The 16,019-nt window shown below is 39.3% G+C and overlaps 1 protein-coding gene across 1 annotated transcript in view; it reads right to left on the reverse strand.

The window, feature by feature from the left end:
* The window catches only part of RNF128 (ring finger protein 128), a 75,024-nt gene that overhangs the window by 18,455 nt on the left and 40,550 nt on the right, over positions 1 to 16,019 (reverse strand). The window lies entirely within an intron of this gene.

Consider the following 16,019-nt stretch of genomic DNA (forward strand, 5'->3'; position numbering starts at 1 on the left):
CAACTAGATGCACCGAACAACAGCAATAACAACAAAAGAACTATACAGTTCTGAAGGTGGTGTTTCCATCTCTCTAACCCTTCCCTGAAGAATACTGTGCTCTTTGATTTACACCACATCAAAATGGTAGCTTTCGTGTCCTTGAGGAACTCAAGTTGTGTTTCAATTAAAGTTTGTTTAAGTTTGGGAAACAAAAAGAAGTTTGAATGACTAAGATCAGGAGTGTAGGGTAGATGGGGTAAGGGTTTCCAAAGAAATTCTTACTGGACAGTCCTTGCTACTCTCAAAGAGTGAATAGGTACATTCCCAGGATGGATTAAAAAAAGAATCCCTTATTGAAACTTTCTTGGCCTTTTCTTCTCCAATGTCATTTTCCATTTTTCTAAAACCTTTTTTATAAATAAGCCCCTATATTTGTGTTCTTTGAGAAAATTTAACAAGATGACTCCTTTGGATCTCCCAGAAGAGCCAACATAACCTTTTGAATTTACCTCTCTTCCTTGAACTGAACTGCCCCCAAAAGGTCCCCTCAGAAACCACTGTTTTGCCTGGAACTTGTTTAGAGGCCGTCTATCAAGACTAAGACAGGTCTATCACTAAGAGAACTTGTCTTCAGATAGCCACTGATTGCAGAGACATACTTAAACAAGTTTTGTTTGGAATTAGCCAAAGCCTGTATGAACTGGAACACTTCTCACAGTAGCAATATTTCTGACTTAGTCTCACATAGCTAGATGATTCTGGATAGACAAAGGTAATTCCAAGGCTCATTTAGAGAATAATGACTAAAATGCTATAATTACTTGAATCAGAGGTTGGGGGTTATATAAAGTCTAGGAGGTGAGAGAAAGATGAAAGGAGTTAATGAAAGATGAGTTTCTAGTTGGGGGTGAACAGGTCAACGGAAACACATTCCAGGTGGTATGAGCTAGATTGGAATAGACATAGATCTACAGCTAGACAGATAGCTACTGAGTCTCCTATGACTCATAGTCATCTTATGTGCAAAAGCCTAAGTTGTTATGTAGTCCTGCATTATCCTCAATATTTCTAGTGTGTTCGAGTCCATTGTTATGGCTATTGTGTCAATCCATCTCACCCCCACTAGCTTTCTACTTCACCAAATATGGAATTTTTCTCCTCTGATTATATATAGTGACCCTATATGAGAGCAGAATCTCCCCACAAGGTTTATCCAGCTGAAATCATTATGGGAGCAGATAACACAAATGTCTCAGCTGGATATCATATATATATATATATATATATATGAAAAAGAGGCTAGGTTTCACACTTGGAGGGATGCTGCATGGAATACAGAGATAACACATGCAATATGGTATGATAAGTAATCTTCCTTTTTATAACAACAAATAACAAATTTAGCAGACATTCGGCAAAATTAGGTGTTCAGAATCAGATATGGTCATAAGAAATGTAAACAACTATTCCTTTCCCCTAAATAAATGTTTAGGGAGACCCCCACCTGACACCTAAGTTGAAAATGAGAGATAATATAAAGTCTCAAACAAAACATTTAGCATATAACACTCAATGACATAGTTATTAAATTAAAGTATAAATCACTATTCATCAAGAAGTATAATGAACACTCGCATCATGTTTATCCATATTAGTGGCAAGTGAATTTTGGAAGAAATTATATCATTATATGAAGGAACTGCTTAATGTCCCAAACTGTCTCCTATATAACTTCCTGAAAGGCATTTAGCTTACTGCCTAAGGGATTACTAGCTAAACTATCTCTTTGCTATATTAGGAAGAACAGAAACTTCTCAGCCGATTAGCAAATACAGCTTAACAAAAACAAGTCTCAATCCTTAGAAAGAAAAAGATGGTAATTGAGGCTCTTTTATTCCCATTTTGAGACATAACTATGAGTTAGGTAACTCATAATGGGAATCCTATGATGAGATTTTATTTTTAAGCACAAATATTTCAATTTTAGCACAAAAGTGGGTACCCAAAAAAACCTGGAATTCCCACTGCCTGCAAGCTATATATTTACACTTTTTAACATCACTATCTTATCACTTTCAAAGTACTCTCTATTACACTTTCACATTTTTAAAATCTGCTATTCCATTCTTGGAAACATTTTTTTAACTCATCTATTTGGATGACTGACAACATCTCCCTCATTTTATTTTTTCTTTACCTCTTCTACATTGTCAAATCACTGGCCTTTCATGTCCCTCTTCATTTGCGGAAACAAAAAGAAGTCATAGGTAGCAAGGTCAGGTGAGTAAGGTGTGTGGGACAAGGCATGTTGCTTTTCACCAAAACTGGCACACTGAGATGACTACGTGAGCAGGTGCATTGTTGTGGTGGCAATACCAGTCCTCTGACTGCCACAAATCAGGCCTTTCTTGTCACACATTGTTACACAATCTTTTCAGAACCTCTAAATAGAAAGCTTGATTGACAGGCTGACCTGGTGGAACGAACTCCAAATGCACTGCCCCCTCCATCAAAATAACAAATGAACATCGTCTTGATATTTGAATTCACTTGGTGATCTTTTGGGGGGCAAAGTGACAATGGGGTGTTCCACTGGCTTGATTGATAATTTCCTTCCAGGTCATAAGAAAAGCCCCATGTCTCATCACCAGCAATGACCTTGGGGGGAAAAGTTGCTTGAGAGCTGTTCTTTCAAAGCATGGCATGTTTTCCCTTGATGCTTTTTTTTCCTGGTCAGTCAGAACCCGAGGCCTAAATTTCACTACGACCCTTATCATTCCCCAATCTTCCATTAAAATTCACTGAACTGAGCTCCAAGGTACTCCATATAATTCACCATCTCTTCAATGGTCTGTCCTTGATCTTTGAGCACAAGTAAATCAATTTTGTCTACATTTTCCGTTTGGGAAGTTGACAGACGTTTGTCATCAATTTAAATTTCACCTTTTTTGAAATGAGAAAACCATTTGTACACTTGAATTTTTCCCATAGCGCTGTCCTTGTAAGCTATGTTCAACATCACCACAATTTCTGCGGCACTTTTCTCTGAGCAGGAAACAAAATTTCACAGCTGCACGTTGTTCTCTTAAATCAGTCATCACAAAAAACGGGGTCCAAGCAAAACTGCTTTTATGAAAAAATTCATTGTGACCCGAGAACCTGCCAAGATGACGCCACTGGGTGCACTAACTCAGAGTGAGTTGCTTGATGCTTGCCTAGCGGGAAAAATGCATATGACAAAAGTTCCTCCCAGAGCGGAGCTTTTTTCTGTTTTCTTTTTCGGTACCCCTTATACATATTTTGCCTTCTATTTTCTTTTTTGCATAAAAGCAAACAGCAATAAGGCCGTGAAAGAAGCTGCATTTATGTTCTTTGGAGCTGGAAGAGCTATTGGTGTTCACTTATTCTAATGTCGAACTTAATGGATAAGAAAATTCGTGCTCCCTGAGGAAGAATGCCATGTTCAAAGTTGGTTAAGGTCAGTCCCATTGAAGCCCAGAGTTAAGTATTCCTTTCCCTTAAATCAAGGCCGCAATCTGTTTCGACTCTGGCTTGAAGCAGGAAGCTAGTACCATACTTATCTACATTTATATAGTTATCGTAGAGTTTATAAAGCATTCTATATTCATTAACTCACTGAAATCCTCACAAAAACTCCCTGCAGGAGATAATATCCCAATGTTTTAGAAAAGCAACAAGTGGCGATTTGGAGACGTTAAATAATATGTTAATTTTTTTTAATGCAAAAGTGGCATAAGGGAAAAAGCTACTGTCTACAAACATTTCTGGGGTGAAGACTGTGCAGTATGGCAGAGACCAGACCAAAACCAGGGATGCACATGGTAGACAACGGTGGAGGAGGTGGGGAAAGGAAAATAAAAGGATGAATATAAGGAAGAAAAGGGAAGTGGGGGCATGGGGCACTAATCCACCCAAGGGGAGGGTATTGTTTATATCTCCACAGGGAAAGTGGGACCAGACTTCAACCCAGTGCCGCAAGGTGTGAATGCAATATCCCGGCGTGGAGTAGGGCCCAGGACTAAAAATTAAGTGGATTCCTGCCCCTCCCCCGAAAAGAATTTGTTTCAAAGGATGACATTGACTCTGCAGCTCAGGGAGATGGACATATCTGATCAGAGCACACGGGAGCAGATGAAGGGGCAGGAGGAGACCGTGGAACACAGCCTGGCACACGAGGCCGTGAGGATGATGTTCCTGAGTAGAGCAGCCAGTCCACAGAGAGAACAACATGGCTGGCCCTACTATGAGACATGATGCCCCTCAGTGACTAAGGGCGATACAGGGGACAGCACCGGAGACACAGTGTGGGAATTGCACCTGACCTGATCCCACCACACTGAGGCTAAGCACTGGGGGAGTGCAGCGGAACAGCAAGGGAATGGAGTGGCAAGGTCCCCAGGGAATGCTGAAAGTGGACTTTGGGGCCAGGGCGTGGTGCCCCAACAGACTGGACTGGAAAACGCTCCTAAGGGCCAGCAAACGATCCTTGAACGAACTACAAGCCTTTCTTTTGTGAAGTGTTTTGCTTTGTTCTTTGTCAGTGGTTTGTTTTTTATTGTCTGGTTGTACACTGTTGCTTTGTTTTCCTCTGTCTTGTTTTCGTGCATGGTAGTGTCTCCACAGGTCTGTCTGAATAGGACAGGCTGGATGAACTATCTGGAGGAAAAACAACAGGACAGACAGTTCCGGGGGGACAGACAGATCCGGGTGGGGGAGGGGGAGGAGGGTAAGGAAGTGGTGTTAATAAACACAGGGACAAGGGAACAACATGGGACCCAAAATGGTAGTGAGGGGGGAGTGACAGGCCTGATGGGAAACGATCAAGGGTAAGGTTGCGTAGAGAAGAGGTATAGCTGTAGCCCAGGTGGGGACGGAGCATGGTGGTGGGGCAGGAGGAAAGTCAAGGGAGAGGGTGGAAGGAGCTGGGAGTCAAGGGGCATTTATGGAGGTCTAGACAAAGACATGTACATGCAAACATATATATGAGGATGGGGAAATAGATCTAATTGTCTACATTTGTAGGTTTAATATTAAGGTGGTGGAAGGACCTTGGGCCTCTACTCAAGCACTCCCTCAATGCATGAATACTTTCGTTTATTAAATTGGTACTCTATGATGCTCACTCTCCCGACACGACTGCTGAAGCCAAAGTGGGTGAACAAGTAAATGTGGTGAAGAAAGCTGATGGTGCCCGGCTCTCAAAAGAGATAGTGACTGGGGTCTTAAAGGCTTGAAGATAAACAAGCGGCCATCTAGCTCAGAAGCAAAAAAGCCCACATGGAAGAAGCACACCAGCCAGTGCGATCAGAGGTGCCAAAGGGACCAGGTATAAGGCATCATGCAAAAAAAAAGAAAAAAGAATATGTGTGTATATATATATATATATATATATATATATATATATATATATATATATATATATATATATGCCACATTGAATGAAGGGGAAGTGCAGAGTGGAGACCCAAGGCCCAAGTGTCAGCCACTGGAGATCCCCTCATAGAGGGGTTTAGGAGAGGGGATGGGTCAGTCAGGGTGCAAGGTAGTACCGACGAAGAGCACAGCTTTCCCCCAGATCCTGGATGCTTCCTCTCCCCAGCTACCATGGTCCGGATTCTGCCTTGCAGGGCTGGGTGGGGCAGAGGTTGTGCACTGGTGAATGTGGGGGCTGGAGGCACAGGGAATCCAGGGTGGATGATGCCTTCAGGACCAAGTGTGTGAGGGGCGATGCTGGGAGAGTGTAGGGTGGGTGGGTTGGAGAGGGGGAACTGCTTACAAGGGTCCGCATGTGACCTCCTCCCTGGGAGAGGGACGGCAGAGAAGGGGGGAAAGGGAGACTCCGGATAGAGCAAGATATGACAAAATAACGATGTATAAATTACAAAGGGCACATGAGGGAGGGGGGAGTGGGGAGGGAGGGGAAAAAAAAGAGGACCTGATGCAAAGGGCTTGGGTGGAGAGCAGATGCTTTGAGAATGATTGGGGCGGGGAATGTATGGATGAGCTTTATACAATTGATGTATGTATATGTATGGATTGTGATAAGAGTTGTATGAGTCCCTAATAAAATGTAAAAAAAGAAAAGGGAAGAAAAAAAAAAAAGAAAGAAAGAAAATGATTAGGGCAAAGAATGTACAGATGTGCTTTATACAATTGATGGATGTATATGTATGGACTGTGATAAGAGTTGTATGAGCCCCTAATAAAACGTTAAAAAAAAAAGAACAACAAAAGAAAGGGCCATATACAAGGAGGCTTTAATGGGTTACTGTCACTGTTCAGATGAAATGGTCTGTGCAACTGTTTTGTATGTTTTTCCCTGTGTGTTATACTCCACAAATAAAAGAAAAAAGAGGGAGAAGGCCCCCCCCAAAAAAAGTATAACTCATGAACATAAAACTGAAACAAACAAACAAACTTCCTTCCTGACTTTAAACTAGTTTGCAGCAAAATGGCCAAACGCACCAAGAAGGTTGGGACGGGTGTCAAATATGGGACCTGTTACAGCGCCTCCCTCAGGAAAATGGTAAAGAAAATTGAAATCAACCAACATGCCAAGTACACTTGCTCCTTCTGTGGCAAAACCAAAATGAAGAGACACACTGTGGGCATCTGGCACTGTGGTTCCTGCCTGAGAACAGGAGCTGGTGGGGCCTGGACCTACACCCCCCACCTCTGCTGTCACAGTAAAGTCTACCATCAGAAGACTGAAGGAATTAAAAGACCAGTAGAAGTTCCACTACCTGAAAACTCTCTGGCTTGTAATAAATGGGTTCATTAAAGTAAAAAAAAATTAACAGAAAACAAAAACTGACAAAAAATTCCCCACAAATAAATATGCTTCCATCAATTCTGAATCATAATAACCCTCTGATCAGGGCAGAACCATGCCTGTAGGGGTCCAAGGCTATACATCTTAACAGGAGCAGAAAACTATCTCCTGTGGAGCCACTATGGATTTGAACTACTGATGTTATGGTTAACAGCCCAACACATAACACACTCTACTACCAGAGCTCCTCATGAAAGTAGACACAAAAATCCTCAACAAAATACTAGCCATTGGAATCCACCAACATATCAAAAACAATAAAAAGAAAGCATCATGACCAAGTGTGATTCATATCAGACATATATGGATGGTTCTACATCAGAAAAACAATCACAACTCAAATAAAACAAAGAAAATTAACCACATAATAGATGTAGAAAAGATATCTGACAAAATCCAACACCGACTCCATGTAACACACAACAAAATAGGAACAGAAGGGAAAACCTCAGCATAATTAAGGGTATATGTACAAAACCAAGGGACAACTTTATTCTCCATGGAGAGAAACGAATATAGTTCCCCTTGCAAATGGGTACCAGTTTGCAAATTCTCTTTGCAAATGGATAAAAGGCATGCCTTTTTATCACTGCTCCTAGTCCATATCGTGGAAACTTTAGCAACAGGAACTGTGATAGGATTGGGGAGACGCACTCATTAGAAAGGGCTATATTTCTAGAATATTTGTTTGATTATCTATCTATCTATCTATCTATCTATCTATCTATCTATCTATCTATCTATCTATCTATCTATCCATCCATCCATCCATCCATCCATCCATCCATCCATCCATCTATCTATCTAAATATGCCAAACTTGCAATATTTAGACGATTCCAATTCTTTTTCTTTTTTAAAAATCATTTTATTGGGGGCTCGTACAATTCTTATCACAATCCATACATCCATCCATTGTATGTCAAACACATTTGTATGTTTGTTGCCCTCATCATTCTCAAAACATTTCCTCTTTGTATCAACTCCTCATTTTCCCCTCCCTCCCCGCTCTCTTCCCCCTCATGATAATTTATAAATTATTATTATTTTGCCATGTCTTACACTGTCCAATGTCTCCCTTCACCCACTTTTCTGTTGTCCGTCCCCCAGGGAGGAGGTTGAAATGTAGATCCTTGTAATCACTTCCCCCTTTCTATCCCTCCTTCCTTCCACCCTCCAGGTATTGCCACTCTCACCACTGGTCCCAAAGGGATAATCTGTCCTGGATTCCCTTTGTTTCCAGTTCCTATCTGTACCAATGTACATCCTCTGGTCTAGCCAGATTTGTAAAGTAGAATTGGAATCCCGATAGTGGGGGTGGGGGAAGGAAGCATTAAAGAGCTAGAAGAAAGTTCTATGTTTCATCGTTGCTACCCTACACCCTGACTGGCTGGTCTCCTCCCAGCGACCCGTCTGTAAGGGGGTGTCCAGTTGCCTACAGATGGGCTTTGTGTCTCCATTCTGCACTCATCCTTATTTACAATGATATGATTTTTGTTCTTTTATTCCTGATTCCTGATCCCTTCAACACCTTGTGATCGCACAGGCTGGTGTGCTTCATACAAAATAGAACTGCTTTACAAGGTTTTATGCGCTGTAATCTTTAAAGAAGCAATTTACCAGGCCTTTTTGTTTGCGGTTCAAACCATCAACATTTTAGGTTTGTAGTCCAGAGTAAACCATTTGTGTACCACATAGGGATCTCACATTTACATAGCTTGATTTATTTCTCATTCTAAAATATTCAATTCAATACAATATGAGCTTGAGTGTAAAGTGCTAGTGTTTATCAATTTACTAGGAACAAATGTCAAATATATTATAGTCTAGATTGCAATGCAAATTAACATGGGAGGGGGATCAAAGGCAAGCTTTAAATATAATGCTTGATTCTATGCCCATGAGAACAATGTGACACACATTAATAAGGTTTGAGGGGCAGGGAAGAAGCAAAAAATATAGGGCAAAATCCAAGATACCTGGAGATGCTAAGCACAAACTCCCAAGAGTTCCCTAAATGTAGGAATCTCTAAAACAGTGGTTCTCAACCTTCCTAATGCCGCAACTCTTTCATACAGTTCCTCATGTTGTGGTGACCTCCAACCATACAATTATTTTCATTGCTACTTCATAATTGTAATTTTGCTACTGTTATGAATCAGGTGATCACTGTGAAAGGGTCATTCGACCCCTAAAGGAGTCACGACCCATAGGTTGGGAACCACTGCTCTAAAAGATTTACAACAAAGCATAACACACTGTTTAACAAAGCAGCTGTTAAAAAATAAGTTTAAAAAGAAAACTTGGACATTTCTCATAGCTCCTACTGAGCTTGCATAGAGAAAAGAAAGCCATTTTCTTTAAATACAAAATGTAAGACAAGCGGTTTTGGTTAATAGCACAAACTGGGATTTTTAAAACTTGAATGACGGTAACTGGAAAAACTGCCATTAGCTTCTCACTGCCACACTGATAGAGTTTCCAAGATGCATTCCTTCTTTTAAAAACTGAAATACGAGAACAGCATTAGGACCAAGGAGCCTTAATCATTTCTGTATTTCCCACAATGCCTAGTAGTTGCTGAATGCATACTTTCCAAAATCAGAAAACCAAAACAAACTGTCAAGATGTTCTCATCTGAGTCACTTTTCAAACTTATTTATTAAAAACCATTACACTAAATTTTCGAAAAGAAAGGTTTAGACAACATTTATTGGCCACCTACCTACTCTTATGCCAGGTTCAACCTTAAACTTTTTACATGTCATCTCTTTTAATCATTAACAACCTTGTGAAATAGGTATTTTAATATCCAAGTTTTATAGACAAGAAAAGTAAGGTTCAGAAACTTGACTAAAGTCCAGACAGCTGGATAGTTTGCAGAGCTGTGATTCAATTCAAGCCCAGGTCCCATCTGGCTTTAATGTCCATGATCTTTCCACTATAGTACACTGCCCCCATTGTGTAAGAGCAAAGAAGCCTTTAAAAGGTCTTAACATAGAGAGACGCAGGACGGTGTCAAATATGATAAAATAATAATTTATAAATTATCAAGGGTTCATGAGGGAGGGGGAGCAGGGAGGGAGGGGAAAAATGAGGAGCTGATACCAAGGGCTCAAGTGGAAAGCAAATGATTTGAGAATGATGAAGGCAAAATGTATAAATGTGTTTGACACAATGTATGTATGTATGGATTGTAATAAGAGTTCTATAAGCCCCAATAAAATGATTTTTTAAAGGCTTCACATTCCTTGTGAGGAAGATAAATGAAAGAAATAAGGAAAAGAAATTTTTTTTAAAGAATCAGGAAAAAGTTCAATGTCGCTGTTACTCAATCTAGCAACCCTTCCTAAATCGCCTACTTAATAGGACTTGGGTAATTTTTTTTAAAACAAGTATTACATACCAATGACATTTACCCTCCTCTTCCCCAGTCTCTAGAGCTATGGATTTTATGGCTATTTGGTAGAAGAGTTGAAGATTCATTCAAAGATTTTGGTTTGTCTGAAAGAAAAAAACCTTCACTTAAATCACATTAAAATTCATTTCATAAATAAACTGGCTGATTGTTGGCCAATTTTCATAAATGATACTTAATGTCACAGCTCTAATATGCCAAAGCTCTGATCTCACTAGCTGTTGAATAACCTTTGTTAGAGGGGTTTTTTTTTTCTTTACTGTAATTCTCACTGGGACTTTATTGGGGCTAAGAAGGAAAAGTGAGGCCAAATGATGAAACTAAATTACATGTTAAAGATTTAAGTTATAATGAACTCAAAAGATACTCTACCTAACTTGTGTATTTATATCCAATTAGGTAAAATACATGCATCTGTTTACTGATTTGTCATTATGGTTTGTAGCCTTAAAGCTTTCAGCTTTAAAAATCAGCCAAAATCCACATAAATGACACTAAGCTTGCAGTTACACCCAATTATTTGATGGGGGTAGGGGCTAAAACACCACCAAACTCCCAGCTGTTGAGTCTATTCCAACTCACACGGATCCACTAGGATAGAGTAGAACTGCCCCTGTGGGTTTCTGAAGCTGTAACTCTTTATGGGAGAGGACAGTTTCATTTTTCATCTTTGGAGTAGCTGGTGGGTGTGAAACAATATATGTGTTAGCCAACTATGCCACCAGGGTGTACAAAACCAAGAAGGGGAGATATAAGTCAACTAGCATTTCTTGTCCTTGAATCTCCATCTTCCCCCCCCCCCAAAACAATCTGGTTTAGAGCTTTGTAAAACAGGATGATTAAAGTAAAAATATTGTAATCAGAGGGCTTTTTCCTCAGGTATATTCCTATCAATAATATAAATGTCTGAGCTATGTAGTTACCTAGGTATATGAAAACAGAAATATATCAATTTCTTTACAAACCAAACATGATAACATTTGCAGGAAAATACTACTAAAGGTAAAAAGGTGTGAAGGGTATATAACAGTTTCCTCTGAGTCTACAGAACTACAGAGATGGAGGTCAACGGAGGGCAGCCTGCTCCCATGAAGGTGGTCAATAGTGTAGGGAAGAGCAATGACAAAGGGGGAATTTGTCTCAGCAGTTAGGTTATGGGTCATTTTGCGGTATTTTCCAAAAATAATCAACACCTTTAGAATTAGCAATATAAACAAGAAAGTAGAGTATGTGAATATATGAAAATTCTGAGGCCCATTTGAAAAGATCCCATTTATTCAGTGAGAAAGTTAAAGAAAGACTGAAACTAGGTCACCCTGAGTCAAGAATTTATTTGTTCTATGGAGTGTTGGTGGTAGTATGTATTTGGATTCTTAACTACACGGGCAGCAGTTTGAAACCACCAGGCACTCCTTGGGAGAAAGATGAGGCTTCCTCTGTAGATATACAAGGAACAAGGAATTAGACAAGCTATACTGCCTCTTTTTTCACAATCCACCCCCTCACCCTTGGTCAAAACCTTTTTACAGCAAAAGGGTCATAATTATTTGGGCATTACAATTAGTACAATATTTTCAAAAGGTTAATTAAGACTAACAAAATAAATATACTTGATACTTGCAGAAGCCGGGGAGAAATGGGCAGAGTCTCAACAAAATAATTCACCTGACATACAAGACAATTATACACATAGTTATATGTTATACCAATTTAATTATATATTTGCTCCTTTGAACTCTGTGATAAACATACAGAGCTACTTAATATAGTAATGAAATTAAGCTAATTCTTACTTTGGCCATTCACTCTGCTTTGGTATGCCATTCTGAGGAGGATTTATTCAATTTCCCAATACATTTGATCGTCAAACCATGGTATTATGAAGTGCTTTATTTATATAAGGTAGTTGAAACTTAACAAACAACAATATCAGCATTACATGGTATCACAGTATAGTTAAGACACAGTTGGGTTTGGTTGCAAAATAATGCAGAAGTATCACAGAGTATTTATGAATCCTTGTCAGAAGAATTGACCTTTGTTCATCTGCCAAATATTACTATAAACAGGTGCTATCATCAGTGGTGATAAGTATGTCATTTATAGGTTCCATGTTAGCTGGGGACAAAGCCATTTCTCTCCATTCACATTACTGCACAGTTATAGATCCTCACTGATTGTTGTTGTGCAGCATGGCTCAGCTCCCTTCCATGGGAACACATAAATCTGATTATTATTCCTATCCCTACTATTTAGTCTCATTTAGATCCATTCTTGGATCAAGATCTGCCAGGGTTCAGCAGTGAAACTTACAATATCTCCTAGAAATTTTCTTTAAATTTGGGGAACTACTTCTGTTTCAAAGATGTTCTCTCTGGGTTTCCATAATTCATGACTAATTTTAAATTAGTCCTTCATAATTGGAGGACTTGGGGCTCAATTTGAAGTAAAATAGTCAGAAAATAAAACAAAAACCCCAAGTTCACTACCAGAGCCAATTCTGATGCTTAATAATCCTATAGAAGGCTTCACAGACTGTAAATCTTTTCCCACAGAGTGGCTGGTAAATTTGAATCACTGACCATGTGGTTAGCTACCAGGGTTCCTTAAAATAGTTAATGAACCACATCATATCATGCCCATTACTGAGTCCTAAGATTCTATAGCATTATGTATTCAGTCTGAGTGAACAGTTACTAAGGCTTGATACCATCTTTAAAAATGGATTGCCACTCTTACCCCTCCGCTTAGAATATGATTCATTTCAATCTGTCTCTGTAAGCTAGTAAATCCCTTTCTTCTGGAAGTCACTCTTGATTTAAAGTGAATTCAGCTTACATCATACACCCACATCAGCTCCTAATTCACCTAGAGTCTTTTGTTTCCCTGGCCAATGTTTGCGATCTACCGCAGGTTGTTTCCATTTAACACTAACTCCTTGAGGACAGCTGGGATAGTGGTAACTTGAATGTAGTTTAGTTTGATTATGCCATAAGGTTTCCTATAACCTTTCTTGTCTCAGCTTAGGGTTGTTGCACAAGTTTACCATGTGATGCTTAATACACTATTTCCTTCTGTGATCCATTAATACTTTCTGACCTGCTTATCAAAGTTTTTGCCTACAAAAACAGAGATGATATGTTATGACATATTACACTATGACACTTGGGGCCTTTGCTGCCTATTTTATCTGAGGATCCATCTGAGCGTTTGTTCATCAAAATTCACAGCTGTAGATATGCATCATGATGATTCCGAGGAAATAAATTCCTTAATATATTTAAATTTCTCCAGTAATTTAGCAAAGGATAAGCTTACCTAAGTCTGTTTCATCACCATTTCCACCAATAAAATGATGAAAATGCAATGAAATGTTTAGTAATGGTTATAACCAACACTTACATCAGGTTTTACCTATTGAAAATGGGAAGTGAAGGAGAATGAAAAAATAAGTAGCTTTCTAGCAGTGTCAAATATTTGTAAGCAAGGGATTCTCAACTATAATCCTTTATTTCTCAATGGGTAAATATAGTCCATTCAGTAGAAAAAGCTCTCTTAAAATCTTGTCCTGAAATGTGAGACATTTTAATGCAAGTCTCAAACATTTGTATAGCACCTAACTTTAATATGATAGATGAAAAGTATTTAAAAGAATGATGAAACCAGGGTTCAGTGTCCAATGAAGCTTATGCAACAGCAGGTAAAGTTATCTATAAACATCACTACATGCTGATAGAATCTGATGTCATGTTACTGGACTTACTATAGCACTTACATGCAGGATCACATACTCCCACAAGCATACACAAGCCAAACCATCTTGGTATTGTACCTTCAACCTTTGAATAGTTAGTCATACCGGGCATACTTTTCTTTCGAACTTCAGAGATAAAAACAGCACCATATCCAAATATCAAATATTAACACAGCGTGAAGATACTGAATGGTCCAGCATAGGAATTTTAAACATCATTTTGACCATGGCTAGTAACAGGCTGAACCTGCCACCGATGTGATAAGCTGCTTTTCTGAGGGCAGAAGTCAATCAACTTTAAACACCGAGATAACCAATACTCATTATCATATGCTAATGTCTATTCTATGTGAAGATTTTATAATAAAATTTCAAGTTCTCATATGTGCCTAAATTCAGTTGACCTTCTTTCTAAACAGAAATCATCCCACACCCACCACCCCCTAAAACAAAGTGGATTCCACTGGAGAAAAAAAGCTTGAAGTAGACAGGATTTCACTGCCTTGGGAAAGATTTTTCAGTATATATGAAAAATTACGCTGTTGTCCTACTAAATGATCAATTGTAAATATCAGATCCCTACTGGACATTCTGGAAAACTGGCACACCATTCTATTGAACTAAGAATAGATTGGGGTTTGGACAAGTATGGTGAAATGAATTCTTTTATGTGACCTTTTGCCTTGATTCTCTTGAAGAATAGTTTGAGAAAATTTCCCCCTAAGCCCTGAGTGTTACCTTTGCCCTAGTTTCCTACTCCAGAGGGTTTGTTACCTTTGTCACGGTGACTGAGATTTCCTGGTAAGCAGTATACAACTCTGGTTTGATTTTATTTAGGATATAGTCTGTCCTGTGACTAGTATACATCTCACAGGGATTGGTCATTAGGCTATGCAAATTAGGTAAGTTATAGCCTACTATGCAAATGAGGTGTCTGTGGCATGACAAGAGGGGATTGGTATGTTGGTGGCCCTGGCAGGAATACCATTCCTTGAAATTTACAAGAATGCGTGTATTTAGGCATAGAAATTTTAGAGACAGAAAGAAGCAAGAAGGAAAAGCAATAGGAAGAAGGAAGAAAGACAAGGCAGTAAAAGAGAGATGAGGCAAATAATTTCATAAAAGAGCTCTAACACAGATCAAGAATTTTAAGATGAAATACAGCAAGAGGACCAGAGGGGCAAGTGGCAGCAGGCCCAAAAGGGGCCCAGAGGTAGAGCCATTGGTAACAGATATCACACCCATGAGGATCCTATCCTGAGGTCTGCACAATCAAGGAATTTCCCTGAACCGAAGTGGATAGACTTGGCCTACATGCGTCCTGATCCTATTCATCAGATGTATAGCCTATTGCTCCTGATACTAAGTTGTACTCTGTTCCTTAGTAAACCAGTTTAAGTATGATCTGTTACTTCTGTGTAGCCATTACAATGGATTATCAGTGACAGATGAAGTAGAAAGTGCCATAGGAGGGATGATTGGTGTCAGAATTGGTAAAAAAAAAAAATGTTGAAGTGGAGGTGTATGTCTGGCCTCCATGTCATAGGATCTTGATTTCCATTATCCTCATAAAGTTAAATGGGCTCTGATGCTGGGACGATTACTACTAGTAAAATAATTTTACAGCAAGTAAGAGATGACCATGGGGTGGAGCAGGGTGCAAGTTACAGAAGTGGTGGAAATGGTCAGATTCTGAACAGATCATTAAATTAGAACCAAAAAGAGTTTGTGGCCATGAATTTAATGTGAGACTAATCAGTGTAGATGGAAATGCTTCCCTGCTACATCTACAATCCAAGATGTAGTGGTGGAAAGTAGGTTTTAACCAAGGCTGCATTTTGCCAGCACGGCGCAAGAAACTGAAGATGTGTACAAAGGAGAGACCATAGAATTTAAGCTGGGTAATGAGAGAGAAGTAACTCGATGGATGCTACAAATGGTTGTGTTCAACTACAAATCAAACTATTAACAATTTGAACTTGCTCAGAGGCACCTCAGTAGAAAGGATTGGTG

This window comes from Tenrec ecaudatus, chromosome X, assembly GCF_050624435.1.
Source record: "Tenrec ecaudatus isolate mTenEca1 chromosome X, mTenEca1.hap1, whole genome shotgun sequence".
Taxonomy (NCBI): Eukaryota; Metazoa; Chordata; class Mammalia; order Afrosoricida; family Tenrecidae; genus Tenrec; species Tenrec ecaudatus.